Raw genomic sequence first — 17,124 nt, forward strand, 5'->3', positions numbered from 1 at the left:
CTGCTGTTTATGGGTTTGTGGGTGTGTGTGGTCTTTGTCCTGTGCTCCTTTGTCATATAATGGTCTCTGGCCTGCACTGGGACCAGCCCCTTCTTCCTGCAGCAGAGTAATTAAACACCCAGAAGGAAAGTCCCTTAAATAACAAGCGAAAAAACCTCTGATGGTGTATTAAGGTGCATGAGAAGCACCGACTTGTAAGATAAAATCCTCCCTCGTCGTGGGAGAAATGAGGTTGCATAACGATTCAAATGAAAGTAAATCACTAATATCTAGTGCAGTTTTGATAAGGCCAATCAATTATAAGATTACCTAACAAGCTTAGCGCATAACGCTCCTGATATGCAGTGTTAACACGGGCAATTATGAAATTGCTGTAATTAACCAGGATCTAAAGAGCTCATGAGAACAATATTACATATAAACGATAAAACACAGGAAAATAGGACTGACGCACAGAAATGTACCATGGGGGTATTTTTTTTGGTGAACTTATTTCTACTAGTCTTTCTATATATGGCTTTTGCGTCATTCGCTCTGACAATAAACGAATGAACGAATGAATGAATGAGTTTTGCAACTGAGAAAAGAATAATAAAAAATAAATAAAATTACAGCCAAAACTCACTTAGAGTTCCCTCCAGAATTGTTGGTGCCCTTCATAAAAATGAGCAAATATGATTGTTTGAACTAAACATTTCACACAGTTATTTAAATTGTCCGCTCAAACAATAGAAGAAATATTCTCAGCAAAAAAAAAGAAATGTCCTCTCACATTCAACTGCTTTTATTTCCAGCAAATTTCCTAACGTGTAAATATTTGCATTAACGTAAAAACATTCAACAACTGAGACATAAACTGAACAAGTTTCACAGACATTTGACGAATAGAAATGGAATAATGAGTCCCTGAACAAAGTGGGTGGGGGGGGGGGGGGGGGGGGGGACTGTACCAGATTTGTCAGTTCTTGCTGTGAGATGTTCCCTCACTCTTCCACCAAGGCATTTGTAAGTTCTCGATCACGTCTGGGAGGGACACACGGTTACACGTATTTTTCCACTGCGAGGACGATCAGCTGTCCTTCCTGTCTCCCTGTAGCACTGTCTAGGTGTCTTACATGACAGACATTACAGTTTATTGCTCTGAACTCATCTGCAGTCCTCATGCCTCCCTGCAGCAGGCCTATGGCATGTTCACACAGGTGAGCAGGAACCCTAGACATCTTTCTTCTGGTGTTTTTCAGAGTCAGTAGAAAGGTCTCTTTAGTGCCTTAAGTTATTGTAACTGTGACCTTAATCGCCTAGCACCTTTAAGCTGTTTGTGCCTTAAGGACTATTCCACAGGTGCACGGGCAATAATTGTTTATGGTTCATTGAACAAGCATGAACAGCATCGTTTAAACCCTTTCCAATAAAGATCTGTAAAGCTTATTTGGATTTTACAAAATGATTTTAAAAACACTTTCCCCTGAAAAAAAGATGTTTCTTTTTTTGCTAAGTATAATTATCTTTGTTCTAACAAAACAAAACAAAAAATCTCATTTTAAAAAATACTAGTATTTTCTCCAAAGTTTTTTTCCTCAAAACTACACAAGTATAACTTTCATAAGACATTATCTCATGTCTTTCTGTGTTATTAGACTGCAACTATTGTAAGTTGAAATTTGTGTTATATAGTCATTTATTGTACATGTTTTTTTACTGAAAGAAAAGTAGACTTTTCAGGGTTTTTATTTCCCCTCTAATGGTGAAGAAAATCAGTCACTGATTCATATAGGCACAACTGACAAGCCTTACTTTACAAGGTATTCAATTAAATGGTGTTACAGTACTGCAATGCCACATATAGAAGATCAGTTTTGATTTCAGGTTGTTTTTAAGGTCATAATACATATTATACTTAGATTTCTGTCTTTGGGGAATGCAAAAGGATGAAAAAGAGAATATGTGAAAGGAAAAAAAAAAAACCTCTCACAGTGTATTACCCAATTTATCAATATGCAGTATTTGAGAGGTGCACTTTCCATCCACTTCCATCAGAATGGGGGTGGGGTGAGGGGTGGTTTGAGTATTTCAGAAAAGGCGGAGCTCCTCCTTTCACACATAACAGTTTGTAGAGTTTACAAAGAATCCAGTGAGCGCCTTTGGGGCTGAGAGAGGTCAGAGAAGAATGGCTAGACTGGTTCAAGCTGACAGAAAGGCTAAAGTAACTCAAATAGCCACTCTTTACAACCGTGGTGAAAAGAAAAGCATCTCAAGATGGGCTACAACAGCACAAGACCACATCAGATTGCACTCCTGTCAGCCAAGAACAGGAACCTAATGCTACAGTGGGCACAGGTTCACCAATACTGGGCTGTTGTAAGTTGGAAAAAGACCACGATTTCATGCACTGTGCTGCTGCCACATGATTGGCCGATTGGATAATTGCACGAATGAACATGTGTACAAGCGATAAAATGAGTGTATACAATATACTGTAATTAGTGCATAACAGTATAGTATCATATCTATATAATATCGCGCCCCTAAAATCAATAAATGTGACATAATGAATCGGACATTTCAAATAGCTCTGCACTGCTGCACAAACGAAATCTCTACACAAGATACTAAAAAGCCTCTGGTGCAAAATGTCACCGTCTCGAGCATCTCTACACTTTCGATTACACTCGTGCTCAAAGCAAGAGCCACAAAACTGCACTCATTTCAGTGCTATTGAGGCAGCTTCAATAAAACACAAGTCTGTTTCTTGTCCTTCAGGGCTTGGAGATCAAGGTCAAATTTTTCCTGTCATATGCTGCCAACACACGGCTGATGTGGCAGGCCATGCTCGGCTTACAGAGAAAGAGGACGGTAAGCAACATGCTAGAGCAGAGTGTGACAATTCATGCTCATTGCACAACCAATTCACGTCCAGTCTGTGTGGAATATTTCAGATGCCGTTCGTTTCTGAAGGCTTTCCAGAGCTGAATTCATTAAGGAGCTGAATAATGCAGAGGTATGCCTAATAATCCCAGGGATGGATGTGCCGTGTGGGAGAAAAATTTCCATATTAGTCCATTCTGCCTCGTTGCAAAGTTCATTCTTTTATCAAATGTACAGAATATAAGTGAATGCATGATTCGCTCTCTGCTAACGAATTAACAGTGTGCTCTTCCATCATGTGGCAAGTGGAGCAGGGAGCTGGGAGAAGATTCATACTGACAATCTCCCCTGAAACCATCCCCATTCTCAAACCCTGGCTGTGTGTGTGTGTGTGTGTGTGTGTATGTGTATGTGTATGTATGTGGGTGTAAGACCAACTAATTGTCATCAGATGGCTAACCTACAAGTCAAACTACTAGCATTGCGTCACAAAGAAATAATAAAGCTAAAAAAGACCGACAAAAGCACAATACACTCAGCATCCACTTAGGAACAACTGACCGTCTGTAAGAGAAGGCGGCAGTGTTGTCATTTTGTATCTTCAGTGAACGGAGACGAGACCAATCAGACAGGGTTTACAGGAAATACTTATGTGTCTTATTGACTGATGGGTGTTTTATTATTCTGCCAAATGCTAGCTCACACAGTGTGAGGGGAAAATGGATATACGCTGATTTTCTTTTTACCAGTAAAGGGGTAGAAACCGAAACACTAGCATCCTCTCATGCTGAGAAGGAAAACAAGGTGTGTAACTGTTTAAATGAGTTCTAAGTTATGTGAGCATGATGTGAGCAGAGCATAAGGATGGCTAACATACTTTGCATGGCACTGTAGCCAGCTACACCAATCCAATGATAGCTTAGTTGTGCCTCTCCTTGGCTAGCGACACCAAACTAGCCTAGTCTCATGTTATATAGCCAAAACAGTGCTATCAACAGTGATAACACCCGAGTTTTATTATAAATCCAAGTTTTTGTCCAATTTTCACATTTATTTAAAGCAATTAGCCCTCACATGCAAGAAAACAATGCATTTAGAGATACGTTTTTAAAAGTTTTTTTGATGGAGAAGAATCTGGGCTCAGCCCCGGATGATTAACAGTCCAGCTAACGCCGCTGACTTTCTTCCAAACGGAGGATTAAAACTCTAAAAGTCAACTGCTACAATCTAAAAGCAATGTTACTTACGTCCATGTCCAATCTCATCATTTAACCTACCATTAACTGTTCTTCACGTTTCCTCTATTGTTTTTGTAAAATCTTTTTTCAAAGCTAATCTTTGACTGCGCCACAGTCTTTGCGCTCTGAGAGACTCGGCCCTCAGCTGTAGAGATGACCTCCTACAGTTAAGCCACTGTTCCTGTTCCTTCTCTTCCATTAGAGGCAATTACACACTTGCGAACAGAACACACATGGCACCCTGAGCGGCGCTGTACCCCCCCCCCCCCCACACACACACACACACTTCTGCCTCGCAGGCTACATTAATAAAACTCGCTGCACTGACCCATTTCTCCAGACATCTAAGGCCATACCATTACTGAAGGAAGAACAAAAACACGCAGAAATAAATGTCTGATCTACACAAGAGGTTAAAAATGACACCACCGTAGGTTTCATTTGCAGAGTGGCAGTAAAGTAGACAGGAGGAGTACTGTAAATGTGAGCTTCTATTAGCCCATTCCACTTAGCTGAGAAAAATGAACAGAGGAATTTGCACTCTTAACATGGCGTTAAAAGAAGAACTGGATAGCAGAAACATATTCTATTCATTCCTGGACTGTAAGCATCTTTTTTTCTCCAATACAGGGTTGCAGTGGAGCCCAAAGATTTAAAAGTAAATACACCCTGAATAGCAGCCAATCTATCGCAGGTATATGGATGCAACTGAATATGTATACATTATACAGAAAAAAAACGGCTAATGTAAATATAAATACATACAGTGGGGGGAAATAAGTATTGGACGAGTCAACATTTATTTCAGTAAATATATTTCCAGTGAGGTTATTCACATGAAATTTTCACCAGACATCAGTATTAACTCAAGAAATCTGGAAATATAAAGAATTCCCAACATTAAAGTCTATAAATAAAGTTATGTGTAATAAAGTTGAAAAATTCATGCAAATAGCACATCTCTCTGGAAATATATTTACTGAAAAAAATGTTGATGTGTCAAATACTTATTTCCCCCCACTGTATAGAAATAAGCGGAGCAAGTCTTTTATTTTTTCAAAGAAAACTTTCTTGAAAGATTCACAAGGCATCTAGTTGAGACTAGAAGTATGCATCAGGACTGGGACCCTAAGGGATGCAATAAAAAAGCGCACAAATGAGATGTTTTTACTTTTATGTGGGCGTGAGCGTAGCAGTCAGAAAGATGCATTTACAGCAACTGCCTGGTTCTGCTGTGACTGTGACTGTGGTGGTTCTGCTACTAGTTTTGCGTAAATTTCCGGAAACAGGACCAACTGCATTTGTTACAAATTATTGCACACAGGTACAAACACAAATAATAACTGTACGATCTCTAGTTGAGACCGATCATGGACTTGAGTGATGTAGCTGAAGCGAAGGGATCTGTCAGAGTCACTAGGGACAAAAAAATCCTTCCAGTTTATATCACATCCACTTCGGTTTCAATCCAAATCCAGATACTGATATTTGGAGATCACTAAATACAGATAGTAAATTGCAAATACAAGTCAACCGCCATGGCTTGTTTTATGGGAGGTGGGAAGAAAGCAGAGACCTCAGAGGAAATCAACATGGAGCCATATAAAAGCTCTATGCAGACATTAAGTGGTCTCAGGTTCGAACCCTGGAGTTCGAAACCTGCTGCGCTTCCATGCTGCCCAAAACTGGAATGAGCAGGATTAAATTTGTTATGTTGCTTTGTTACTATGGCAACTCTAGGCAGGTAAAGTAGGTCTCCGTTTGTGCCTGGGAAATGATGGCTCTCATAAGCAGAGCCATTAAGTCAGCAATTTCACCTCCATAGGATGCAAGTAGTTTACACAGATTACTTAGCCATTAAATGTATGTAATATTACTTAGCCATGAAATGTTTTATATATATATATATATATATATATATATATATATATATATATATATATATATATATATGAAACAGTGGTAAGAATATTTTTTTTTCCTTTTGAGAAGCACTAGGTTTGCTAATTATAAGATTGCCACACTGTCAGTTCTTATCATCATCATTAATACATGTTCTAAATGTTTATATTTTATTTGTAATGCTTAGTTGTTTCAGAATATTCTTTTTGTTGTTGAGGAGTGATTCATGTCACTGCGAAGCCCCCCCCAAAAAAAACAAACAAATAAAAAAACGACAATGACAACAACCTTGATTCACATCAAGGTACCGCCAAAATAAATTTGAGCACAACATGGCAAGAGTATGGATCTTTCATAAATCACCCAACGGTACCAAGTATATTCATTTGAAGCTGGCTAGAGGAGGCAGAAAATCCAAAAAAAAACAAACAAAACACTGTGGCAACAACTACCTGTTTAGCAAACAAGTTAGATTGTATACAATATGTTATATTGTATGTTATACGGATATTTATTTTGGGCGGCTGTGGCTCAGATGGTAGGGTGGGTTGTCCACTAATTGTAGGGTTGGCGGTTCGATTCCCGGCCCACATGACTCCACGTGCCAGAGTCCTTGGGCAAGACACTGAACTCCAAGTTGCTCCCAATGGCAAGTTAGCGCCTTGCATGGCAGCTCTGCTACCGTTGGAGTGTGAATGGGTGAATGAGTCACAGTGTAAAGCGCTTTGGATAAAGGCGCTATATAAGTGTGCCATTTACCATTTATGTACATGTAATCTGAGTATAGGGTTTAGGACGACAAAAATGCATGCAATGAAGGCTGTTAATAAATCAGAGGCATCAGGGTCAGTACGTGACAACATGACCGTGGAAACAATGAGTTGCGGAAAATAGTGCAATAGCCTGAGAGGATCAGAATTAATTGATATGATAAGCACAAAGACAAAAGGTCAAGAGTATGATCTCATTAGTGATGGTTATGTAATGAGTTCTGCTTGTATGGGTTATTCCATGACTGCGCTGCCATTTAGCCCTTGTTATTCTTCATAATGTTTTTAAAATTTTTCAACACTGAAGCTAAGAGCACATGCATTTAGCCATTCAAAAATGACACTGTATTTCCAAAGTTGCTTTGCTGAAAATGGCAGCGTTTTGCTCTTACACGAGTAGCTTGGGGGTGGGGGGAAGACAGTGGTTTATTAGAGGTAAGCACGTTTGCCTCGCACCTCCGGAGTCAGGGGTTCAAATCCTTCCTCTATCCTGTGTGCGCGGAGTTTGTGCGTTCTCCCCGTACTTCAGGGGTTTCCTCTCCCAGTTCAAAGACATGCACTGTAGGCTGAGGGGCATTTCCAAATTGTCTGTAGTGTGTGAATGGGTGTGATTTGTGTGTGATTGTGTCCAGCAATGGGTTGGCACCCTGTCTAGGGTGTCCCCAGCCTTGTGCCCTGAGTTCCCTGGGATAGGCTCCAGGCTCCCCTGCACTCTGTGTAGGATAAGCGGTATGGAAAAGGGGTGTATGGATGTATGGATGGACGGATGGATGGATGGATGAGTAGCACAGTTAAGTTTTATTTAATAGAATGTTTTACCAAATACACAAAATGTGTTTAAATAGCATCCAGGCTAATGGCATGTGGACATTATGGGCATCATAACAATTTACTTAAACTGAATAAGTTACCTTATATACCTATCTATACTTTGGGTAAAAGTTTTATACTCTTAGAAATGATCTATTCAGTCCATATCTTAATATTGTAAAAATAATAAAGAGAAAAAATTAGGGTTACTTAATTTTCATCCTGCTATGAGTTTAAGGAAAGTCTGTTTTTGTCACACTGTTAAACATGTGACTCAGATAACAGTGTCGATTGGCTGTTGTGGGACACAATAATGTATGTTACATAACCTATAATAGATGACTCATGGAAAAGGACAGTAGAAGCATGAGATATTAAAGGGATTCATGCATTAATGCAAACATAATAAGATGTTTTTGAAGTATCTAATGGTTATATTTCAGTTAAATATATATATATATATATATATATATATATATATATATATATATATATATATATATATATATATATATATATATATATATATATATAAAGAAAATATGATAAAACAACCACATATCAGACAAGTATAATTTGACACAATTGCTTAGTTTAGTCAAAATATTGATGTCATTGCTGAGTATTGATTCATGTGCTACCTGGCTAAACAATGTCAAGACAGGGACTAAGTAAATCCATGTAAGATTCTCTAGTGATAGTAGATAAACGAAATTGTGGAAACATTTACCTGATTACAAATCAAGTTGCATTGCTAAGGCATAACTTGTGTAGGCAGACTTGTGTATCAAGCTAGGAAGATAAACATATTCAAGACTGGAATGCATTTAAACCGATTTACACTTAAATTTAAAACGGGTTCAGTGCGAGACAAAGAGACGTGCTTCAAAGCAAAACTCAGCAACATTAGTATTCCTTTGGGCGTCGTCAGCTCGTCCATCCAAAATAGCAGTGAGGAATCTGGCGGAATGTTAAGCAACCTGACGGATTATCTTGATTCAGGGGCAATTTGTCTGACTCATGCTGCCAGAAATAGACTCAACTGACGTAAAATGTTGCAAAAAAGTTAGGCATCATGATAGAAAGCGATGGAGAGTTCCAGCAGATGTCAGGGCATTTTGAAAGGTTTCCTCATGAGGTCCGCAAAAACAACCTGATATCTGCTGGAACACTAAAAGCTGACATTACAATGCAGTCTGATGCCCTTTAGCTGACAAGAGGGACGCTAGCATTCTCAGGACTCTCGCTCCATTTCTCCTCACAATTTTGCTCAATTCTAAAACTATGGACTGAAACGGGTCTGCACAAGGTCACGCTAGAAAGAGCCATTATGGAGCCTAAACAGCCTCCTCGTCTTATCGCGACCGTACAAAGCCGATGGCGCTTTTGAAATGCAAATCACAGTCCAGTTCAATCGGAACCGCGCTACCACGGGCTGATCGGAAAGATCCGTGAATAAGCCGTCCTGTCAGAGCAACGGACGGCAAAAGTATACGCTACTGAAGAGAGTTATTTGCTGTAAAAAAGAACGCAATTCAAATGCAATGCTTTTGGGGTCTGGCTCTAACAGATCTCGTTGTGCTTGCGCTAGAGCTGTCACTGTACCTGTTTCACGATGGATTAAGACCACAGGCAAGCCAAACAATGCGCCGACTTTGCTCGCAAGAATGCAAACTTGCAAGGGTATCAGGATACAATGAAAGTCTCTGGCAGCAGCTTGGTCTCTAGAACTCCATCATTTTAAAGTGCTGTGCGGAAATTCAGTTATCAGCACCACCTCCTATCTGATTCGATAATAATAAGCACCTTCTCGAAAATATTCAGCAGCAGTCCTGGTGTGTCGAAGTCAGGGCTGATGAAATTGGAATTCAGGACAGTACACCACCGGAATGTGTCTTAACAGGAAGGTGAGGATGTCCTCTGGCTCGGCCTTCCATCAACTAGACCTCAGAAGGAGACGGGTCCACAAATCACAAATCACCTTCTTATAGCCCGTGATATAGCTGGCACAAACACCAGCATGTCTCAACAAATCTAATTACTCTTCATCATCCCGGGGACGGTTTATAATCCACCATGGCCGTCCGACAAATGTAGACAAGATGCACGGTTGTCAATAAAGAAGAGGCGTCGGGGTCAGAACGTGACAACATGACCGTGGAAACAATGGGCTGTGGGAAATATTAGCGCAAAAGCCTGAGAGAATCAGAATGAATTGAAACGATAAGCACAACACCGAAAGGTCAACAACGTGGTCTCGTTAGCAACGGTTTTGTAATGAGTTCCACTGGTGTGGGTGTCACTGATATGTTTATTCATTAATGTTGATCAATCTGAAGAGATCTATTGATCTTTCCCAGCTTGAAGAAAATATGGTACCACCAGAAATGCTCTAAAAATCTTTTTTCTTTCTTTTTTTTTTTTTTGTAATCACCAATTTGTATTAGAATTAATGATTAGTTTTATGATTCCCCCCTTGAAATGTCACCGAGCTGAGAAATAAAGGTACGCATTCATTTATTAGCTTGGCTCAATTAAAAATTGGCACTGTTCTCCAAGGTTGAGCCAGAGGTCCTGCAAATATTCACACAGTTATGGCTTAAAGCATTATTTAGAACTAGACGACTTTTTTTTTTTTTTTTCTTTTGGATGAACATTCTGGTTTTGTCTAGACAGGTGACACTGAAAAACAGCTAGACTCCTCAGGACATACAGAGCTGGTTAACTGAGCGTCCTTGGTCAGAATACTGATCACTGAATGACAATCTTCTCATAAAATGAGAGAAGTCACTCACAGCAAAATGACTGTCATTTCAGGCAAATCCAATTACATAAAAATCTCCCAGAGCTGAGACGACAATTAGTATGCATCAAGCCATGGGTTTTCCAAAGTACACGGCATCAATTTAAGACAAGCCAAGGTGCGGCAAAATCCGAGATCAACTCTGACATCATGTGACATTTTGGCTATGAGCTGTGCTCTGTCCTCGCATCGAATGTAAAAGACATTATTTGTCTTTAAAGGCAAGATGACTGTGTATAGTAAGCAGGAGAGTTAGAGAACAGATTTACTCTGGACTTTATTTTGCTCGGTTTCGTCATTGTTTCCACATTCCAGCGTGTTCCTGATTCTGAAAACTCTGTCATCTGTACACGCTAATTAATCCGTCCAACCGTTCTACTGTCAGCCAAATCGCAACTCAGCTGAAAGATAAAAAGTAGTGCAGCAGTTGTTCCGATTCATAACGAGTAGCTCGCACGATAGTTACACTAACTTAAAGTAATTAGATAAAGATAGTTAAAGTAGGTTTCAGAAGGAAACGCATTAATATACGGGAAATACGGGATCAAATCTCACGAAGACTTTAAGATTAGGGTTGGGTTTGGTTAGCGTTTGTACCTATGAAATCGAATTGAACCCAGCCGTTACCCTCGGCGCACACTCCAGTCACCCAGTGTTGGACGTCTCATTTCCTGGAAATGCTAAGTGCACAAGCTTCCTCGATGTCAAGATGGCGGTGGAGCAGCTGAGGAAGGATAGTTGGAGCGATGACATTTTCGACGCCCATCATTTTGCCCCAGTGCACAATGAACGAATCATCCTATTTAGCTAAAACACTGAGAAATGTGCCACTTGTTCTACGGTACTGCATGGCCAGGTTCGCTGTAAATGCAGAAAGGAAACATTTCAGGAGAAATTTTGGGTTTATACTGAATAATAGGTGGAAATGGGAAGCAGAATAGTCCGAGATTCAGCAGTATAAGGGTGGAACAGATAGAGAGCGAGAAAGACAGACAGATAGAATGGAGTGAGGACACACATACTCGCTGTAGGGTTTCTTTAGGAGGAAATGATTTAATGAGGCTGAGCCACCGTGGGCAGAGAGCCACTGTTTTCACCATCACCCAGTGAACATCACTCATTCACAGTCTCACAGTCCAACCACACACACACACACACACACACACAGACTCCGCTGATATCCACTTCATTTATGACTCCCTGTCCATGAAAGCTCCAGACAGATTTTCAGAAGGGATTCATTTGAAACAAAACGGCATCTAAAAGGTAACAGTAGTAAATCTAGAACTGACACAGGTGTATCTTCAGTAATCAAGCGCTTGCTGGGTTTAACGAATGGATGTACTGTAAGGTCTAGCAATAAATGCCAGCTCACACTGTTTATTATGAACTGACACAGACTTATATGGCAATAAACAATCAACTAACAGTCTCTCATTTGCTTTACAGTTTCACACATACACACACCTACACACTTCACACTGAGACGAAATAAGCCATGCAACCAGAGAAGCAAAACAAAGCAATACAGACAATAACCGAGACAGGGCTCTGGGGTGTTGTGGGGATTATAGGGGGAGCATTGTGTGGCCCTGGGCAAGCTTGTCTCTTGGTATTAGCGAGGCCACGTGTTTCACTGGCCTCTATGACTCTCGGGCCTGTAATTAATTGGGCCATAGAGCAGCATGGGGAGACGGTGACCTGGAAACCTCGGCGTGTCCGTCTGGGACATTTATTTCTTGCTCTTGGAACTGAAAGGCCATTTCTGTATGCTTTTAAACTTTGTTCTGGGTGTGTGACATTCACGTTAGGGTAACTGAAAGTTGGTAGTCCACCTAGTGGCATGTATTTAGGAGGTGGGAGGAAAACCAGAGAAACCCAATTATACATGGGGAGAACATGTAATACTCCAAGCCAGTAACTCGGGTATCGTATAGAATCGAACCTGGAACCATGGAGCTGTGAGGCGGCAATTTATCTTTCTTAAAAATATGAATGTGTGTTGTGGAGTGGAAAAATGCATGGATGTTGCTCTGGTTGAAATTTGGTAAACAGACAAAAATATGAAAAATCGTGTTTTGACCAAAATTCCTATTTTTCTCTCCATCAAGTATAAGAAACTATAAATACATGTCACCAAAAAGGAGGGAATATTTGTATTTACTTTTTAACCTTTCCTAGGCTAGGCTTCGTATTGGGTAAGAAGCCAGATTAACCAATGCAGTGGTAAAAAAAAACAGTCAGTTTGCCTAAAAGTGTGTAAAACCTTTCTTGTTAAAAAAATTAATGAATTTTTTTTAAAAAAAGGAAAAATCCTCACACGCTGAATGTCACGCTTTAATCAAGTTGTTGTATATAGGGTGTCCCAAACGTCTCCATACACAGGGGAAACACTTTTTTTAGCAAAATGTCTTCCAAAATTTTTCATACTTAGTTTACAATATATAGATTTTTTTTTTAATAGAACGTATTGAAGTCATTCTCATGGCTGGATCGGGGAAGCTGTCACAAGCTTGCGATGGACTGTAACAGGAAACATGGCAAGCACATCACACACCACACTGTTGCCAAACTTAACAACAAATTCTAAGAGTCTGTTAGTGTTGTGGACCGACGTTTACGAACATCCACTGACGAACGCACAACCGACGTGATGCTGGCAAACATAACCCCCAATGTATAGAGACTTTTGGGACACCCTGTACTTCCAGTATGTTCTGAAGCAAAATGGATATAAGCTTTCTAACGACAGTTTGGAATCAGATAGCAGCTGTGAAAATGTCCATAGTTCTCCTTGTATCTTTAAATAAAATTTTCTCCAATTGCACTTTTGGAGGTGAACAGATTACTTGCTTGTGGTTGATACACGTGCAAAAGAGCAACAGTTCAGGAAATCCTGTAGTGGTAGAAATAGGAAAAAAGGTCTGAAGGAAAAACGTGTAGGGTCTTCTCATGCCAGGACACACATCCAGTCATGTGATGACAGGAAGTCATATTTGAAATGTGACTAACCCTTTGAGAGAACGTTCACTCTGACACTGCGTGTGTGCGATCTATTCAGATATCCTGAGCAGTTTGTTGGCACAGAAGAGCGGTGAGCTGTGTTATAAACCACAGACGGATTATTTCACTGATAACGACTGATGATTATTCAAGCAAACACAAGTTAGGTACGTAGCATAAACTGTAATCTCTTGAGACAAAACGATATGTTAGGGATTAAAACTTTCTGGAATAGGGGCAAATTCAATTGATACTTCTTTATATTACATTGTTTTTAAACAAATATCAGATTACTAAGCCTATCTCTAGTTATTTTTACTCATTTTCAGCTTACTGTCAATTCTCTTGCCGTATAAGTTTGCTTATTTCAAGTGTTTATTTATAGAAGGATGCAAAATGATCTGCCAACAGAATAAAACATCTTGAAATTAGACAATATATCTAGAAATCAGCTTAAAATGGTCTTATTTTTGTTCTATAAGTATCTCATAATGAATCCTATTAGATAAGCATTTCTTTATTCAAAATATCTTCACTTTCTAAGATATCTTTTTTGTTGTAGCGGATAAAAGCGATGGTTTGTGATTGGTTATTTGTCAGACAAATTGCCTACTTTTGCTGTAGTCTGAAGACATTTGGGTTTGAGATCGAAAGATGACTTTTATTTCCTGGTATTTATATGTAGATGTCTTCAACGACAGAACACAGCACATTTTGTATCAGATCGCCCAAACAGTAGGTGAGAAAACATATTAGGACCTTGTTACCCAGGTGTGTTCTGTTAGTTTGATTGTTTAAACAGTAAATAGCTCTGAACATCTACTCATGGTTTTAGACTTCAGTTTCACCTGTGAAGGCTGCACTTGTTGTTAAAAAGGACAAGCCAACATGAAGATCAGAGAGCTGTCTATGGGAGAAAAGGAAGCTATTTTGAAGCTGGGAAAAGATGGAAAAGCAATCAGAGGCATTGCAGAACCACTGGACATAGCCGATACAACAATTTGGAATGTCCTGAAAAAGAAAGAAACCTCTAGTGTACTGAACAACAAAAGGAAGAAACCAACAATTTGGTGATGTCAGTGAATCGCAGGCTTGATGCAGTTATTGCAAGCAAGGGATATGCAACCAAATATTAAGTGTTGGTTACTGTAATTTACTTCAATCTTATGTGTTCCAATACTTTTTCTCACCTGAAAATTGGGTGGTCTGATGCAAAGGTTCTATGTTTGTATGTTGTTTAACACGTCTACATGTAAATACCAGGGGGGGGGAAAAGCTGAAATCCCCCACCTCTTTGGTGTATAGCACCAACAAATGAATTGGCCTTGCCGTTCCAATAGTTTCAGAGGGGACTGTATATGACCTTGTGCTTGGATCTACAGAGCTGTGCTGTTATGGAAAGGTAGTCAACAACTTCCGACCAATCAGAATCGAGCATTCGACAGCGCTGTGGTATAAACATGTTATAACCACCAGCTTGCCACATCATTTCTGACTCATCGAAGAATTCAGGATTATCTCTAAAGAAAAATCCCAAACACCACAGAGCTGCATTCTGTCTCTCCTGGGGATGAGGCTGAGCGGCGATGGGAGATGGAGCGTGCTATGGCTCGTAGAAAGGAAAAACTCTGAGGTAATACGTGCCACCCTACTGTGGAAGGAGATTTCCAGAAATAGCTCGGCCCATCTCAAATCCAAATCGCTGTGGGTCCCTCATCTTACACACGCAGTTCTGGGGAGGACAACTGGATCACCGCTGTTAGAATATGGAGGGAGAATCAATAGCTCAAGCTTAATATTCCATTTAGTGCCTGACACACATTCATACCTCCTGAGGCTAAGTGTATATCTTTGCTTTTAAGACTCTAGTTATAATGTTTCTTGTCTAAAGGCGAAGTCAGTCAGCAAGTTACATTTACTCCAGCAAAAATCAGTCGAGCGGCAAACAGCTTCTCAAACTCTAAAAGGTCTGCAGCTGTTCATCTTGAGCTGCACAGGAGGTATATATATATATACACACACACACACACACACACTTAAACAGGCTTCATATAAGCATACATATATACATATACATATACATACATATATATATATATATATATATATATATATATATATATATATATATATATATATATACATATATATATATATATATATATAATTAAGGTTTTGCATCAGCTCTTTATACTGGATTTGCTCATCTTTTTTGCTTATATGTTTGAGTGTGATGCAATTAGCATAAACAAGAAAATTGTATTTTCTCTCGCTTTTATGTGATGGAAGTCTTAACCACATCGGGGAAATCAGAAAGTCTGGAAAACAAACCATGCAGAATATGCATAAATTATTTAGAAACATATCCAGATTAATTCGATGGCTTTTTTATTACTTAAAATTTCACACTGTATGAATTATGTTTCGAAATATTTTTCAAAATGCAAACAGACTCTCCATGTGCTGTAAATATTATACATGGGAAAAACAACGTGTTCATTAACACGTCAGATCGATTTGTTACAAAATGACAAACAATATCCTCGACGAAATGAACAGATATTAGGATTGCATGGAGCCTTTCCCAGGGAACTCGGGGCACAAGGCGGGGAACGCCCTGGTTGGGGTGCCAACGCTTTGCAGGGCACAATCGCACACTCATCTACACACCAATTTTGAAATGCCAATCAGCCTACAACGCATGTCTTCAGACTGGGGGAGGAAACCGGAGTACCTGGAGGAAACCCCCGCACCACAGAGTGAACATGCAAACTACACGCACACAGGGTGGAGGCAGGAGTCGAACCCTCATCCTCAGACGTGCGAGGCACACGTGCTAACCACTAAGCCATGGCCAAATTGTGCTGAAGGGGGTTGGGGGTTGGAAAAGAAAAAAAAAAAGATATTGGACACATAGTAAATATCTTTAAAGATTTTATATACCGTGTATGCAAAATCAAACGTATACAAAAATGTATACAAAAAAAGTTACAGCGTTCATTATAGTCGAGTGATTTACATCCTATATTTCCTTAAAAAACAGTCATAAGCATGGACACGACACGTAAAAATGGCACAGTCCAAACACGGCATGTTAGCCAGGAATGTCTGCCAATAGACACACACACATTCACACACACACACACAGAAGCATGGCATGTCAGACAGATTACCCTGTGTGTGAGCATGATGGAGAGAAAAAGCATTCACACACAGACACACACACACACACACACACGCACGGACACACACCGAGACATGTTTCCGACTGTCTTACTCCCAGTCCAGGTGTAATGAGGGATGAAATCTCGGGACACATCGATGTTCTCTGCACCATGCAGCCAAACTGAGACCTCCATTCTCTCTCCATGTTCCCCTGAAAGCTGACACACTTCCTCCCTGACAGTGACAAGCCTCCTACCATTACTATTCATATAAAAACAGATGAGATCTAACAAATCTCTATAAGAGACATTCCTCTCAGCATCTCTGGAGAGTGTTCAGTGTGTGAAATGAAAAGGAAGAAGTCTCTCTCTCTCTCAACCCCACACACATACAGCATAGAAACATGACAACTGTCCATCCATCCAGTTTCTGTACCACTTATCCTTACTGGATCGCTGGGAACCTGGAGCCTATCCCAGGGGGCATGGGACACCCTGGACAGGGTGCTAATCCATCGCAGGGCACAATCACACACACATTCATACACGCCAATGAGCCTACAACGCAT

General features: G+C 39.9%; 1 protein-coding gene across 4 annotated transcripts in view; it reads right to left on the reverse strand.

The window, feature by feature from the left end:
- The window catches only part of dab2ipa (DAB2 interacting protein a), a 121,850-nt gene that overhangs the window by 43,084 nt on the left and 61,642 nt on the right, over positions 1 to 17,124 (reverse strand). The window lies entirely within an intron of this gene.

This window comes from Ictalurus punctatus, chromosome 5 (genome assembly GCF_001660625.3).
Source record: "Ictalurus punctatus breed USDA103 chromosome 5, Coco_2.0, whole genome shotgun sequence".
In the NCBI taxonomy this organism is placed as follows: domain Eukaryota; kingdom Metazoa; phylum Chordata; class Actinopteri; order Siluriformes; family Ictaluridae; genus Ictalurus; species Ictalurus punctatus.